The sequence below is a fragment of the Oreochromis aureus genome, linkage group 15, assembly GCF_013358895.1.
Source record: "Oreochromis aureus strain Israel breed Guangdong linkage group 15, ZZ_aureus, whole genome shotgun sequence".
Taxonomy (NCBI): Eukaryota; Metazoa; Chordata; class Actinopteri; order Cichliformes; family Cichlidae; genus Oreochromis; species Oreochromis aureus.
Window position 1 is genome coordinate 13,589,310 of NC_052956.1, and position 17,606 is coordinate 13,606,915.

The following is a 17,606-nucleotide window of genomic DNA, read 5'->3' on the forward strand; positions in this document are numbered from 1 at the left end:
GCTAAGGTGTCCTTGTCAAGGATCTCCACATGGAGGCTGTTGAGGACAAGAGTTTTGTACAGGATAAAGATGCAGTTCTGAATCTCCTGAGAGAACTGGACACTCTGCCTGAGAACGAGGGTGAGAGGAGGGCTCCCCTGTTCCACAAGCTTGTCTCAACGGTCCGTGGAATGAAAACAGAAACCTTGAGCGCTGCACTCCCTGAGGCTCTTGCGGTGTCCCGAGTCCTCACCTACCAGGTACTGGCTCAGTGTGGAACTCCTGAATGCAGCAGTGCCATCATGAAGATCCTCAGGACCTTTGACACCAACGCTCTTGAGGTTGATGCAACTGTCTTTGCTTTGGGACTCGTGTCCAATCCTTCTGCACTCTTGGTCCACGATATGCTCGAGATGGCCAAATACAAACCCAGCAAGCCTGTCATGTATGCTCTGAGCAATGTTGTAAAGAGGTAAGCAAATTAATCAGACTTTATTAAGGAAAGATTTATCTATAATGCTTTACTAGTTCTTTTTTTGTGAAATGCATTTTGAGGCTAAATATTGTGTTTTCCCTTTTACAGGTTTTACAAATCTGAAGGAAAACAAATTCCTGAGATTCACTCTGTTGCTGAGTTCATGGCTTCCCAGTTGGGTGACTGCTCTGGAGACAAAGACAAAACTTTTATGACACTCAGGGTAGGCATTCTGCCCATAACTACAAACTAGAATACTGTTACTGTAGAAATAAATTTAGAGAATTACTTTTATGATAATTATGATTGTTTGAAGCAAAAATATATCAACACATATTGAATCTTGATGATACAATGTTTTTATTAGCTAGGTGGTTGCTAGGCAACAATGATTACAATGTAACATCTGATATAGAACCTTTAGGGTCCTCAGCTGTGGCTGTCTGCCTATTTGTTTTCTCAACTCCTGACTGTGTTGGAGGAGTTCGCGACCACAGAAGCAAGCAAACATACACAGACACAGATTTCATGTATTATAGTAAAATAAACAGAAATCGATGATATAAATTTAAAAGGTAGATCCTTTAGAGCAACACACTAAAATTGCCCATAACAAACCAAGAGATCATGAACTCACCTGTATGAGCATGTGAAGCATGTATGACTTTATATTCTTCTTCATGTGTTGATTATTTGCTTTACTTTTAATCTTAGGTTATTGGAAACATGGCTCCAGCTGTGGTACCTGCTAGTCCAGCACTCAGGACAGCTGTGATCAACTGTGTGAAAACACCTACAGCTTCCCTGGCTGTGCAACAAGCTGCAATTCAAGTCTACAGGCTGACCCCTCTCCCTGAGGAGGTAACCTATTTAAAAAAAGTTTCTTTTAGAAATTCTTGAAAGAGTAGTTCTCAAATAGTTACCTGATCACTTGCAGAAATGGTTTATTTGAAGAATTTCAGTCAGGATTTACAGTGCAACAAAGCACAGATAAAGCACTAGTGAAGAGTTGCGACTCAGTGTAGCATCTGATATCACTGATCACAAAAATGCATTATAGAAATTATCACATGGCAGGAGTATTAAATGAAATTTTCATTTAGTTCGACAGAGTTCTGTGCAAACTTACAACATACATGTTTCCTTTGGATAACATTATTAGACAACACTGCATACAATTTCATTGCTATGCAGATGACACCCAGCTTTATTTATGGTTAAAGCCAGATGACACGTGACTTGTAATGTTTTCTCCTGAATTTACTTTTTGACCAGTATATGTCCTTCAGTGTGCATATTAGACAAATATGTCAGACTTCTTTCTGCTTTCATCTGTGCAATATCTCTGAAATTAAAAATATCCTTACTCAGAATGAGTAAGGATATTATAAAATACTTCATGCATACATTATTTCTAAACTGAAATGCTGTATTTTCAAAGTTTCCTAAAAGCCTTCAATTACTTCAAAATAGTGTAGTGAGAGTACTAACAAGCGTAAGAAAGAGAGATATTTCCCTTGTTATCGTCTCTTCTTTCTCTCCCTATTAAATCCAGAATTGAATTTTAGATCCTTCACTTCACATACAAAGTCTTAAATAATCAGGTTCCACCATGTTGTAAAGACCCCCAAGTACCATGTTATCTTTACAGAGCAATTAACTTTCAGACTGCAGGCTTACATGTTTTCCCACAGTCCCTAAAAGTAGAATGGGAGGAAAGGCCTTCAGCTATCAGGCCCCTCCCTTGGAACCAGCTCCCAGTTTGGAGTTGGAGCATACACACCATCCCTACTTTTACGATTAAACTGTGCTTTCTGATAAAGATTACACTTCATCCTGGATTTGATGACCCTGAACCATCACTTATTTAAGATGCTATAGGCTCATAGTGCTGCAGGACTTATTGTGATTCACTGTCATACACTGTGAGCACTTCTTAACCTCTTGCTGTGAACAATTCTACTCATCTCTTTTGTCTTCCCACATCATGGGCATGAATGTCATGTTAATTTTATGAGTTTAATGATTCCTTTGAATGCCAACAAACTACCAAAAGTATCTTTGAGGGGCATCTTTCTAAGGGACATTTAATCAAATATTTATTGGGGTGTATTTATACTTGTATGCATATGTTTGACCCTGTGTAGATAATAGAAAATCCTAAATAAATTCAAATTTGTGTACTCAAATGTTCTTTTTCAAAGACTTGAAAGATGTATGTTGTACAATCATTTCACACTGGAAAAAGAACATTTCAAAGAAATCATTACAAGTCCCAAATTACTGTGACATTCATGCCAATAACGAGTACATGTAAACTTTTAACCAACACTCTACCAATGCAGCATGTCATTAAATTTGGTCTCCTTTCAAGTCAGACAATTAGTCAGACCCATATAATGACTTTTTTAGATGAATTTTTTTATGTACTTTGGTCACAGGGCAGAGAGGAGTTTATGCAGGTTCTTCTGGACAGCACTAGTCCCATGCAAAAACGTATTGCTGCATATCTGGTACTTATGAAAAACCCTCAGCTAAGTGAACTTGCCCGGATGGTGAATGCCTTGCCCAATATACAGGACCAACAAGTCAAGAGCTTTGTCATCTCCCACATTACCAACATTTTGTCCTCATCTGGGTCAGAGACTCAAGCGTAAGTGAGAATTATTGGTAAATAGAAAGTTGTTATTCCAATTCGCTCACAATAACTCGACTATTTTTTTTTCTACAGGCTGAGACATAAACTTCAGGATGCCATTCAGGGTAATGAGATTGGGCCCATTATGGACCCCACAAAGTTCTCTCGCAACTACAAGTTTGGATCTTTGGAGGGCAATATGATCTTTGAGGGTACAAGCTACCTGCCCAAGGAGGTCATGCTTGAAATGACTCTCAAGGCATTTGGCTATGACATTGACATGGTGGAGGTAACGATTTTGGGCCATTTACTGCAAATTGAGACACTGTTTTGAAATGTTCGGTTTAACAGAATAAATCTGTCACCTTTGAAGATCGGTATGGAGGGGACAGGATTTGAGCCGACTATCGAAGCTTTGTTTGGAGAAAATGGATTCTTCCCTGACACTGCCATGCAGACTATGTATTTTGTGTCTGACAACATGCCACAAAGAATCCATGAGGTCATGCAGAACGTGATCCCTGCCTTGAAGACGGACCAGATAAATAGACAGGTATTTCAGTCGTGGGTGGTGCACTTACATGGTGTTGACTCTCTGCTGTATTGTATCACTTTCTGTTCCAGTTACAATGCACATTGCACATTTGTTTTGCCCACATGGTATTTTGTGTAGATGATCTATTTAACTAAAACATTAATTTAATTAAAACAGATAATTACCTGTCTTATAGTGTAATCTTAATTTTCTTTGTATAACTTGAATAACCAGTTAATTATATTAACAGGGTTAATTGATTTTGTCTTTAGGAGTTCACTAGCCTAGCTTAGCTTAGCTTAGCTCAACCACCCGCACTTTCCTGCTCAGTGTGTCAGATGTTTAGCTACTCCTCTTCCCTTTAGTAATAACAATACTTGCAAGAAATGTACCCTGTTTGCAGCTTTGAAGGCCAGGATCAGTGAATTGGACACCTGTCACCACAACCTAGAAAATCCTGTAGCTAGCCTGGCCCCAGCAGTCAGTGCAGGTGAGGGTAGCTTAGCCACCGCTCGCCCTCCCCAGCAGACTGTCCCGAGCAGCCATAGAAAACAGGCTGGCTAGGGGACCACGAGGAGGAGCCTTGATCCTAAACAGAAACCTACACACACACTGAGGAACAAACTCTGGATATTGGTGAATCTGTTTTGAGAAGTGTGATGTTAGAGACACCTGCAACAATAGTCAATTATCTTCCTGGGGCCAGAGCAGGCGACATTGAAGGAACCCTGAAACTTCTCTAAAGACAAATGTAGATTTACTAAAATTATAATTTAATGACTCCCAGTTCCATAAATTTGACATCACTAAAATTAATACTAAACAGGTGTGTAACATTGCTAACACATGTTGGACTCTAGCTTTCTCTGGTTCCCTCTCCAGTCAGATCAGGAGTGACATGTTTAGCTACAGTGGCTTGCAAAAGTATTCGGCCCCCTTGAACATTTCCACATTTTGTCACATTACAGCCACAAACATGAATCAATTTTATTGGAATTCCACGTGAAAGACCAATACAAAGTGGTGTACACTTGAGAAGTGGAACGAAAATCATACATTATTCCAAACATTTTTTACAAATAAATAACTGAAAAGTGGGGTGTAACCGATCAGGTCGGAGGAATGGTTCATTTCAGTTAGACTTCAGAACTCATCACAGTACTGAACCAGTATTAGTGAAGGTTACAAATGATCTTCTTATTGGCTCTGACAGTGGACTCATCTCTGTGCTTGTCCTGCTAGACCTCAGTGTAGCGCGTTTGATACTGTTGAGCAACGTGTTGTATTACAAAGATTAGAGCATGCAGTAGGAATTAAAGGTACTGTGCCACAGTGGTTTGAATCATATCTAACAGATTCCAATTTGTTTATGTAAATGGGGAGTCTCCTCACACGCTGAGGTAAATTACTTAAACTCTACAGGGTTCCATGCTAGGACCAATTCTGTTTACATTACAGATGCTCCTCTTAGGCGTAGCATAAATTTTCATTGCTATGCAGATGCAGATGATACCCAGCTCTTTCTATCCATTCTCAACTTCTAAACTGATATAAAACTTAAAAACCTTAGAAAAATGGTATCTAATAAGATAATTGCATGAATGGCATTGACCTCCGGTGACACTGAGGACTCTTATACTAATTTCTAACAAGGATATGTCCTTCAGTCTGTATATTAAATAAATATGTAGGACTTCTTTCTTGCATTTGTGCAAGATCATTTAAAAATAGAAAAATCCTGCCTCAGAGTGATGCTAAAACACTAGTTTATACACTTATTTCTTCTTCCCTGGGCCTGGTTTCTTCCGGTTACAAGGGAGGATTTCCTTCCGCTGTTGCCAAGTGCATGCTCAAAGGGGTTGTTCGACTACTGGAATTTCTCTATATTAGGGTCTCTACCTTATAATACCTTACAATATTAACCACCTTGAGACCACTGCTGCTGTGATTAGGCATTATATAAAAATTGAATTGAATTGAATTGAATTGAAGAGCAATCTGTTTTACGTTAGTCAGACTTTAAATTAATGATGAATTCTTTCAGTGGGTAACATTTTAAATTGTTTGCCTATATTTTGGCCTCCTAGAACCTGATGAAGGAGATCGGACAAAATCTCAACAAACTGGTGAGAGAGCTGAAGACCATGCAGTCTCCAGAGGCAATGGTTTATCTGAGACTTTTGGGAAATGAGCTGGGATATCTGAAGACCAATGAAATGGAGGAGATAGCCTACTCTGCTGCTACGATGATCAACAACATGTTAAAGATGTTCCCAACTGATGTAAGATAAAGTTAAAGGACATTCACAGTGAGCAATCAATTGCTAATGATTTAAAGATTCTATTATACGTGTGTTTTATTTTCCACAGTTAATTAGAGCACTAATGGTGAACTCTGACAATACAATTTTGCCCACTACGTCTTCATGGACAATGAGTTCTTCCTGCCTACTGTCACCGGTGTGCCTCTGAGGATTGCACTCTCTGGTACTTTTACACCCGGTATCAAGGGTGGACTGAGGATTGCTCGTGACATGGTAATTCTCCATAAATATATTTAAATGCCACCTGTCATTTTTTTTCACCACATCATCACAGGTGTTAACCTTTCTCTTGTTTCCACACAGAGTGAAGTGACCTTCATGCCCTCTGCTGGTATTGAGTTTGCAACTCAGATTGGCTCTCACATCCCTGAATATGTCAACTCTGGATTAGAAATGCACACCAACATTTTCCATGAAAGTGGCCTCCATGCCAAGATCACCTTTGGTCACGATAATATTAAGTTGACCATCCCTGCTCCAACAAGTCCAACAAAGCTCATCAAAATGACGTAAGCGAAAGCTAGACCTTTAATATATAATGTAACTTTTCTCCAATATGAATGCAGAGAAAGCAGCTGATTAAATCTTATCTTGAAGTATAACCTGGCCAATGTTTGTCAAAGTAAAATAAACCAACCTTTGTTTCTATGTATCTTTGATTAAATTAAATTTAGGACAGAATTGCATTTTTCCTTTGCTACAATTCCTATTTAGAAACAACCTTGTGGCTGTGACGGGATCGGAGGTGAAGACCATCCCTCCTATGGTGAGGGACAAGGTTGATGTTAGTGAGTGTAGTCCTGCCTTTGTGGGAATGAAATACTGCACTGCTCTGCAATACATTGACGCTTCCTCTCAGGAGACAGTGCCCTACTTCCCCTCACTGGAGACAGCAAGTGTGTGAAATATTCTTAACCACCAGCAAATAACTGTCTCTTAAATTTAATTATTTAATAAATAAATACTGTCAATTTAACTTAACAGATATGTTGTGGAGCTGCACCCAACTGGTGAAGTTTCAGAGTACACAGCCACTATTGCCTATGAACTCCTCAGCGAGGAGACAATGGCCGGCAGAAAGTTGATTCCTTGAAGTTTATTCTAAAAGCTGACGGTAATGTACAATATTTGATATTTTCTTCTTTTAATTGGTTTACAGTTAAATCATAATTTTTGGACAAAGACAACATTTTTATAATTTTGTCTTCTTACACCACCACAGCGTATTTTAAATTTGAATGCAGGCTTTCAGCTTTAATTCAAAGGGGTTTAACAAGTATTGCATTAACTGCTTAGAAATATAGGTTGTCATGCATCTCTCTCCTTCCCATACTTTTCTCTTTCCATCATTCTGTTGTCCAACAAATTATGGACGTAACTGTAACTTTAGTTATTCAATTGGTCAACAACAGGTGCAGAGCCAACTGAAGCCAGAGCAGTCATGAAATATAACAGAAGGAGGCATGTCGTCAGTGCCGACATCCAGATCCCTGACCACGATGTGGAGGCTGGAGTTAGGCTGGGTGTTGTGGATGGAAACACAAAGGGCAGAGGAACTCACACCATCTTTCTCGAATTTTTAAACAACAATGTTCCTCAGCTCTCCCTGGTTGGTCGTGCCAAGTAAGAAAGCAGCTACAGATCACTGACAAATAATTTTTAATCTCACTGCTATCATTAACAGCAAGATGTATATGTTCTTTCAGTCTGAAGGCCATGAAGGAAGGTATGCTCCAAGTCCAACTTCTGGTCCCATCAATCAGTGCTGATGCCACTGTCACAGCTACAATGAAACGTGATGAAGAAGTAGAACTGGAGCTTAAGAGTGAAATCAAGGTCATGGATGCCAACTCTCAACAGAAAATCAATATCAAATATGGTAAATTGCTTTTTCAGTTACAGTGTTCTAAATGTCCCATCACAAGTTATTTAACAGTTGCATATTGTTGCTTTTGTGTATCAAGGTATGAAAATGACATTCTCCTATCTGTAGAAATATCTGTCACTCTGAAAATCATAGTTAATAATTGGAGCCTAAAAGATGGTTTTACTGACCATTTAAAGGCAACTATGATCAAGACAGAGTGACCCATTTCTAATAGCTATATGCAGGCTATGATATAATCTTTAAAATAAAAAATCTGAATTTGATTTTTCTCATAAAGTAACTTTGTTCTGGATTTTATTCAGCGCTCTCTTCTTTATCATTTTAGACACCACAAAAATTGAGGTTGAGGTCAAGTCGGATGTGAACGCCAAGACCACCATGTTGCCCAAGGGTGACTTGATTAAAAATTATGGCAATGATCTTCTTGACATGCAAGTGGGACAAACTGACATGAAAGTTCGTCATATCTTCAAGAAGTTTGTGGAGGTACATATTTGCTCAATTATACAAATGTTTTCTTAAAAAACATGAACTCAAAAACAGAATCACAGTACTTTATTAATCCCAGAGGAAATGTTGTAATGAAATAATAATGGTTCCTGTTTTCAGGCAGCAAACAATTACATGGAAAAGTATGGTGCTGATTTCCCTTACATTCGAACTTCAGATTGCCTGACATGCCAGAGATTTCCCTACCAGAGACACTATTCCTGAATACGTAAGTGTATTAAACCTCATGGTAAATATTAAAACTGTCTAATTTTTCTCCCTAAACAACCAGATATTTACTTTTGTCTTTTTAATAGTGAGGCAACGGCCATCTATTACATAAACAATAATCACTTCACAATTGCTATCCCTGTGCCACTTGGAGGAAAGTCAACAGAAGAGCTTAACTTCCCACCAGCTTTGACCACACCAGGCCTGTCTCTACAGCAGTATGGACTGGAAATCCCTCTATGGAGATTCCCATCCCAGAGTTTGTTGTTCCTGAGAGCATCACGCTATCTATTCCCTTGTTTGGTAGAGCTGAGGTTTCAACAGTGATGAAAAGCAACTTATATGACACAGAGGCCTCTGTGGCTTTCGCCCAGACCAAGAAGAATCACAAAGCTACTCAGCCAAGTTTGTCATCAAAGGAACCTCCCCAATCGACATTCTTTCAATAAAGCTTGAAGGTACTTCACACTCAAGATCAATGATAAATTTAAAGTTGCTAATGTGTAGTTCAAATGAAGTGCTGTTTTTGTGTTGGAATAGTTTTCAAGAGATTCTTGATGTATATATGGATATTGTATACAAGCAAATTGATCTTTTCTGGTAAAGTAGTCACCATAGGGATTCTGAAGTTATTAGTCAGCAATTAAGCAGTTTTTTTTTTTGTCCTTGTGTGTGTGTTTTTTTTTAATCTAGGCTCAGGAAAAGTGGCCACTACCGATTCCATCAAAGCCCAATTTGAAAGTTCTTTGGCCCACAAATTCATTGAAGCCAGTATTAGCATTGTTGAAGATGCAATCATCTCTGATGCAATTAATTTGAAAACAAACACCAAGATAGAAGCCAGAAGTCCACTTGGTCTCAGTGTTGAGACAGAGCACACTGGTATGGCTGGAATAAACCATGAGGAAATGTCTGCTGACAACAAATTTGAGGTGGCATTTGAAGCTGGACCCATTTATGGCAGGACTCTCTCAATCCAGTCCTTCACCATCTTCCCATTCAGGCCAGAAGTAAAGTTTGATTCTAATTTTCAGGTAGATTCCACACTTGTTAAGGCCCAGAATGTAATTACAGGAACCTATATCAATGGGGAAGTCTCACTTGTGTCTAACACCAGTGCCTTTGATGTCATCACTCACAATGCTGAGTTTTCCGTCAGAGACAGCAGAGTAAAACTGATATGTGCTGCAAATGCCCTTGCTCTTGGCATGAAGATGCAAAATCAGATGGAAGCCTCTGCTGGTGCTGGTGAAGTCATCTTGAGGATGGAAACAAACACAGACCACTCTGAAAATCATGTTTACTCTTTGCTGACCGCCTCTCTTGATGTCAATGGTCTGGCTATAAATAGTGATGCCAATGTGAAGCTTCTTGAAAATGAGGCTACTCATAAGGTCATTCTGAGAATGAATAAAGATGGTTTCACCTCAAAAGGAACAACTACTCTCCATAGCCCGCTGTCCATGGAAAACACCTTTGATGCCGAGGTTGATGCTACGAGAGCTACTCTATCTATTACCAACAGGGCTGCGATGTATGAAATCAAGGTTGACAACACCAACAATTTGACCATAACTCTCTCCGGCCTTAACTTCAACTCAAAGGCTGAAGCCTCTGCAAGGATTATGCCTCTTACACTCATGATATCACCTTCGACCTGAACCCCACAGTGTTTCTTCAAATGTTAACAACAATCTAAATCTCCTGAGTGCTAACTTTATTAATCAGGCACAGCTGCAGGCAGGGCTTGACAAGATGGATCTGAGTGGAGTTTTGAAAGCCAACAATGGTGAAGAAGAGCTCAAGCACACCTATCAGATCAGTTATGTTGATATGAGTGCTAATGCAAAATGCAGCACCACTGGAAAATTCCTTGGAACTCACATGAGCCACAACACTGAAGTTGAAGTTATCGGCCTTGCTGCCATGATTACCAATGATGTCCGCTTTAACTCAGAGCCAGTGCGCTTTAGCCACACTGTACGTTGCAATATTGTTCCTTTCGATTTCAACTTGGATGCCATATTGAATGCTGAAGGAGATATGGCCATTTATAGAAGAGAGAGTGCCCAGATCTACAATAAGTTTCTCTTTAGAGCTCAGCCCATGGCTCTTGCCAGCTCAAATGAAGGCAGGGCATCCGTAACCCATCAACTGAATAATGGGTTTTCCTTGAGACCACATTTGACAACAAGATGATTACTTCTTTGTCACTCCAAGAGCAAAAGACTAGTTTTAAATTCAAATCTAAAATAAATGAGCACACCTTTGATCAGAGCATAGAAGTTTATAACACTGCTGAGAAAACTGGAATTGAGGTTTCTAGTACAATCGTTACAAACATTATTAACGCAGCTTCCACAGACAACCAGGAGTTCACTGTCTCTGGCTTCCTCAAATATGACAAGAACACAGATAGTCACATAATTCAGATTCCAAATCTGCTTGCCCTCCTGGACCACCACAAGGATTTTTTTGAATGTTGCAGATGCACTGCACCACTCGATCAACAATGAGACTATAAGGGCTAAAGTTAAGGCTCTTCCGCAACATATAAGTGACCTACTTACTGAATTGAATATAGAAGGCAAGATAATTCAACTGAAAGAGTTTTTCAGTCATTTAATTCAGAAATATACTATCTCCATGAATGATGTGGAAACATTTTTGAGGAACCTAAATGTTACTATTGAGAAACTACTAGCTAATCTCTCTGTTTACATCCAGAATTTTGTTGATGTGATGAATGAAACTATTTTTAGTGGCAATTTCCCTGAAACCACTATTCAAGCGATCCAGGAATGGCTGAATAACCTTAATGAGGAATATGATATCGAGTCCAGTATTGTATATGCAATTGAAACCATAAGAGAAATCATCCAAGAGTTTGAGGGCAGCAGCTTTGCATTCCTACATGATATTGCTGGCAAGGATGAAATCAAAGCCAAGCTACAGTCAATCCTCAGAGGTATAAAAGAAACATTGGAGATTTTTGTTGCTGAGCTAAAGAGCTTCACGTCATCCTTAAAAGCTCATATCGAGTTATTAACGAGCTACATTCCCACGAACATTGTCAGCCACATAACAGATTTTATTCAGAAAATTATTCAGGACTTTGATATTGTAAATAAGATTAACACAATAACTTCCAAATTAAGTGAACTGATTGCAAAGCTTGAGGCTGACAAAAATTTTCAAGCAATCTTAGATAAAGCTGTGGAGGTCGTGAAAAAGATCAAGATTGACGAAACCATCACTAATCTCGCGGAAGTCATACAGGAATCATATTGGCTTTTAATGTATATCTCCGAGATTATTATCAACTCTGTGAAAACAACTGAGGTAAAAGTAATAATTCAAGACATTAACATGTTTATTGAATGGATTGTGGATTCACTTAAGTCATTAAATGATAATACATTTGTGGAGTTTGTTAATATTATGATTAGGGTATTTGAACCATTCATGAATGAGATTTTTAGAAATGATAAAATTCTTGAGCTACTTGGGGCAATAAGAGATTTTGTCAATGTTGTGTTATTATCTGTTCGAGACCTTTCAGAACACTTAAGAGAAATCAAAGTAGCTGAAGTTTTTAAAACTCTACTGGATATCTTTGATGAGGTTGTGCTTAATACTCTTAAGAGAGTTCCCCAACTTGTCAAAGACAAAATTACAAGCCTTGATATCCCAACTCAGCTTCACATCCCTGAGTTCACTATCTTTGGGTTACACACTGTTGAAGCCACCACAATCTCAATTGATGACATCAAGCAGAGAATTATTGAAGTTATTGATTTAATTGTAAACTTTAAGATTAGCATGTTTGACATGGATGCTTTCTTTGGAGATTTGTCGATGAACTACTTTCCTTCCATCCCTGAAGTAACCCTCCCAGAGATCACTTTTTCTCAGAACTCATTCCTCCAAATTCCAGAAGTTCCTACAGAAAAACTTGTCAAGTTTCTTCAAGTCCCTGAAATAAGCTTGCCAACCATTCCAACTGAAATTGTGGTCCCATCTTTCGGTAAACTCTTTGGTGAACTCAAACTCCAGACTCCCATCTACACAATGGAGACATCTGCTGAGTTTAAGAACGCAACTGAGAATGCAATGACGCCTCAATTCAAGGGATTTTTCACTTCCATTGGAAACTTTCCGAATTTTGAAATTCTCAATTACAAACTAGATTCCACTGCTCGCATTGCAATCCCAAAAATGAGACGTGTTGTCTTTGCAGAGACAGTAAAGTTCAGGCACGATTTTCTTGGAGTTGATCATCAGGCATCTGTCACTCTCTATGGCCTATCAGCTCAGGCCCAAGCAAAAACTGAAATTAAGGTCACTACTGGACCTTACACTTCTACCTTTGTAAACACAGCCTTTATTGCTAGGGAAGGGGGAATGACTGCTTCTCTTGATACAACATACACACATTTAGTGGACCTTCGAAGTGGCAGTTATGTCATTGTCAGAAATGAGGTAGCTCTAAAACAGAAATCACTTGTTCGCCAAGATGGCTACACGCTTACTCTAACAGCTGACAATACAGGAACGTTTAATGGTGATGATAGCCACAACAGCAAGTTAGAGTTGTCATTCACTCCCAGCATTGTCACCATATCTTTCAGTGGTGACACAGACTGTTCCATGTTAAAGATGAAACAACATATTAGTGCTGAAGTTAGCACATTTTCCTACTTCAAGTTTAATGTTCGCAATGAAGCAGAAGCACCAATTATTAAGAACAGTCTTCTTGTTGCATCTGGATATGCAAACCTTCATGACATGAAGGTTGAGTTGAAAGCAAACAAAGACACAGAACTCTATGGTGCAGTCACTGGTAGACTTTCCAATGCAATAAGCGTTATAGCTCACCCTGGTGAGTTTTTCTTTGACTTTCAAAACAAAGGAAATGTTAAGGTCAACAGTTTTGAATTTTCGACTGCTAAAATAGAACTACAGAATGATTACTTGGCCCACATCAGTCCTGACAGTCAAAAGATGAATACAGTCATTCTGACTCGTTTTAACCAGTACAAAATCTTGTACAACTTCACTCTTGAAAATAATGTAAATGAAGTTGGAATCTTTGCTGCCATGGAAAGTGAGGCCAGTCTTGACTTTCTGAAATACCCCATCAGTATTCCTGAGATTGATCTGCCTTTTGTTGACTTTCATACTCCTGCCATCAATGATCTGAACTTGTATGATCAGGCTGGATTGGAAAACATTTTGACTACCACTGACCAGTCTCTGGATGTGAATACTAAGATTATTTACCAGAAAAGCAAGGCAGCCCCGCTTGTTGATATGATGGGCTTGATCCAAATTCCTGTGTGGGCAATCTAGTAACTGAACTGTCTGTCAAGTCTGCCATTATTAATCTGATTGCTAATGGCAGAATGTATACAGGAGATGATCTTGTGTTCCGTCTTGAAGCTACCACAACCTCTATGTTTGAGGACCTTCAAGTCAAACTTGCTGGCACTACTAGTCTTACCACCAAGAGGGGATTCAAGATGGCTAACTCCTGTCCCTAGAAAACACTCGTATTGCAGGAACTCATGACAGCACCATCACTCTGAGCGCTGATACTTATGACACTGAAGTCTCTGTGGCAACAGTTGCAAATATTACCCTGCCAATACTAGACATGCAAGCAAACCAAAAACTGGCTGCAGACACAAAAACCAAAGCAAATGCCATTTCCACCTTGAGGATAAGTGGTAATTTGAATATTCCTGTGATCAAAACTGTTGGAAGGGCTGAGGCAGACCACAGCCTGAAGCTTGAAGGAACCTCTGATTATATTTCCATGGAGTCCTTTACTAGAGCAAACATGGATGGCACAGTCTATGAGGACTACCTTCTTTATGGACTGCTAGATAATGAAGCTAATGTGTTCCTGAATAAAGACGCCCTGCGCTCAACTTCTAAAGTTATTATTGATACCAAGTTTAACCATGGTACAACCAAAGTCATTGATATGGATGTAAATGAGAATCTTTCCATTGAAGCCTCCATGAGCCATTTGTATGCAGTGCTGAAGTATACTGGCAACAATGAGGCAAACCTGTTCAACTTCAATACCAAAGGGAAGCATATTGCCCAAGCCAAAATGGATTTTGCACCAGCCTCCTCCTTGACTGTTGATATTGACATTGATGTGTCTCAGCCAACCAACATGGGTGACTTTGCTTTCTCTGAGAAGACTGTTGTTGAAGTAACAGCTGCCAAGCAGCACATCTTTACTAATTCTACACTTGTCAGCCCACTGTACACTACAAGCATGGCAGCTGCAGTAGAAAGCCATGCTCCTGTCATCACAGCAGTTGCTAAGTCCTCTGCAACCTCTGCTTTTGTGATCTTGGAATACAACATGGATGGTGAGTTGATTAAAATTCCCTAAAAACCTCTATCTGTCTTTATCTTTTTTAAGCACTGTTGAGCACTAAATTTGATGAAATTTCTTTATATAGCTTCTTCTACTGTAAACTTTGAGAATGAAGCTTTCAACATGATTAACCAAATCACACTGACACATGCTGACCTGACCGTGAATGTCAACCATGCCATTATGGAAGCTATGAGGTAATAATCAATATGTTTGTTTTAAAATGTGTTATTTTAGGAAAATGCACAAAGCTATAATTCATGCTTTATTGTGTATTTTCATATGTAAATTGCATATTTGCGTATCTTTTGCATGTAACAACAGATGAGGAGCAATTGTGATTTCAATATTTCCCTTTCTTCCAGTGTTCAACAACATGCACTGAATGTGGACTTCACCAGTCATACTTTCACTGATGTGAACCTTCAATATGCTACACACAGCGATGGTATCAGTGTCTCAGTATCTTCTCCAGCCACTGGCCTTCTGGGCCTTCAGTTCAGTCGTGCAGTCCCATCCCAGATGAGTGCAAAAGTCTATGGCCGTTACCTTGTAAGTATTGTTAGCAAGATCATTTTAATACAATGGACACAAAGGAAATACAAGGAAGAAAGGCACTGGATCAAATGGCTAGGCAGAGAGATCGAGCTGGGAAGGATGTGCAACATGTTAGGGTATCTAACGATAGACATGGAAATGTAAACGCCATACAGATCACATGTGTGTGAATGAGAAGGAGACAAGTGGAAAGGTTAAAAAACAAGGAGTAGATGGGTAGATAGACCGTAGATGTTAAGATGTTTGGGGCAACGCAGGTTGTGTGCTTTACATACAAAGTGAGAGAAACAGGATTGACATGGTACAGAGGAGGGATAGTTGATATATTGAACAAAAGTTGTTAAAGATGCAGTTGCCAGAGAGAAGGCCCTCAGAATAGGTTTATAAATGTAGTAAAGGAAGACATGGAGAGGGGGTTGGTGACACAGAAGAGGATCCCAAGGATAGTATGGTATGAAGGCAGATGAGCCACTGTGGCGACCCCTAAAAGGAGCAGCTGAAGAAGGAGAAGAAGAAGAATGTCAGTACAACGATAAATTAAGATTTTGGTTTCTAAATGTTACTTTCTTTTGTTTTGTTTTGTTTTGTTTTTTTCTTTTTTCTAGTCTGCCCCAGAGGTTGATGTTGACATCTTGGTCATCAGATCTACTCCCAAGGATAATGACAAGATGAATCTACAGATTGTTTACAACATGGAGACACCTACAGCAATACTCTCTCTGATCAAGATGAGACTTCCTTCCATAATCTCAACATTCAAAGAGTTTACTGACAAGTATCAGTTCACAGGGTACATGGAGATGTTAAAGGACTCTGTCATTAACCACATCAATGAAGTCTATAATGCTACAACCAATTATGATGTTCAAATGAGCCAGCTTTCAATTTTCTTCAGGAACTTCATTGTACAATACCAGAAAACTGTCCAGGTCTTCCTAAATGCTGTCATTAAGGTCTTAAGGGAGACCAGGTTCAAAGTGCCTGGGTCAGATGAGATGACCACTCTCCCTGAGGTCTTAAAGAAGCTAACTAGCAGCATTGCTGCTATGCTAGAAGTAACCATTCAGATTATCTATGAGAACATGGAGGCTGCCTATAACTTTTTTGTTGAAAGGTTGAGCAATGTGAAAATGCAGATGCCGGTTGGTGATGCAGTCACTGGAGGGCAGATCATAGATGAAGTCAAAAAACTTTCCAAGAAAATCTTTGAGGAAATTGTGAATTTTGTAAAAAACATGGAGAGTCTTGACACAATGCTAGTGAAAATAGGTGAGACCCTGGAGGCTATTGTTGAGAAATCGCAGGAATTTGTAGACTCTCTCAAGTCAGACTATTTAGATGCAATGTTTGTCAATATCAATCAGCTCTATCGTAACTTTGTCACGGACCTAAAGAACATAGTTGACCAGATCTCTGCCTTCACTATGGAGGAGTTCAACATGGTGTGCGAGTACATTATAAATGTGTTTATGTATGTAGTACATCAGTTCAATAATGTGGTTCATGGGGTTCTGCAGCAAGCTTCAGAGGAAGTTCAAGCCCACGTGACAGTCAGAGATGGAAAGCTTGAGATTGACCTTCCATTTCACTTTCAACAGTAAAGCATCAAAGAGTGAAGCCTAAGTACATAGGAAGCACTACCATCCATTCAGAGCACATTCTTGGAAAGAGTACGGACAAATAGCTTTTCAATATTTATAACAATAAGTTCAGCAGATACACCGGCTATACCATTACTGAAGATGGTTTATTTTGTAGAAAACATGTAAAACATGTAAAATGTTATTCAAACTCACCTTCCAGCATAGACTGAGAAGCATTAATAAAATCCTTCATGTCTTCATGCAAATAATGCAAAAATTCTTGCACATGGGAATCTTTATATCTTTTATCTTTTGTATATTCCTAGTATGTGATACATTTTGTCCTACTGGAATGGTTCTATCAGTGGGGTTAGGTTTGATCTAAACTGCTATCTGCTACTTACTTACAAAGCTGACGAGCAATATAACTTTAACTGATTATGCTGGTTTGTGACACATCAATATTCTGAGCATGACTTCATTGTCTGGACTTTTAGCCAATGTTTAAA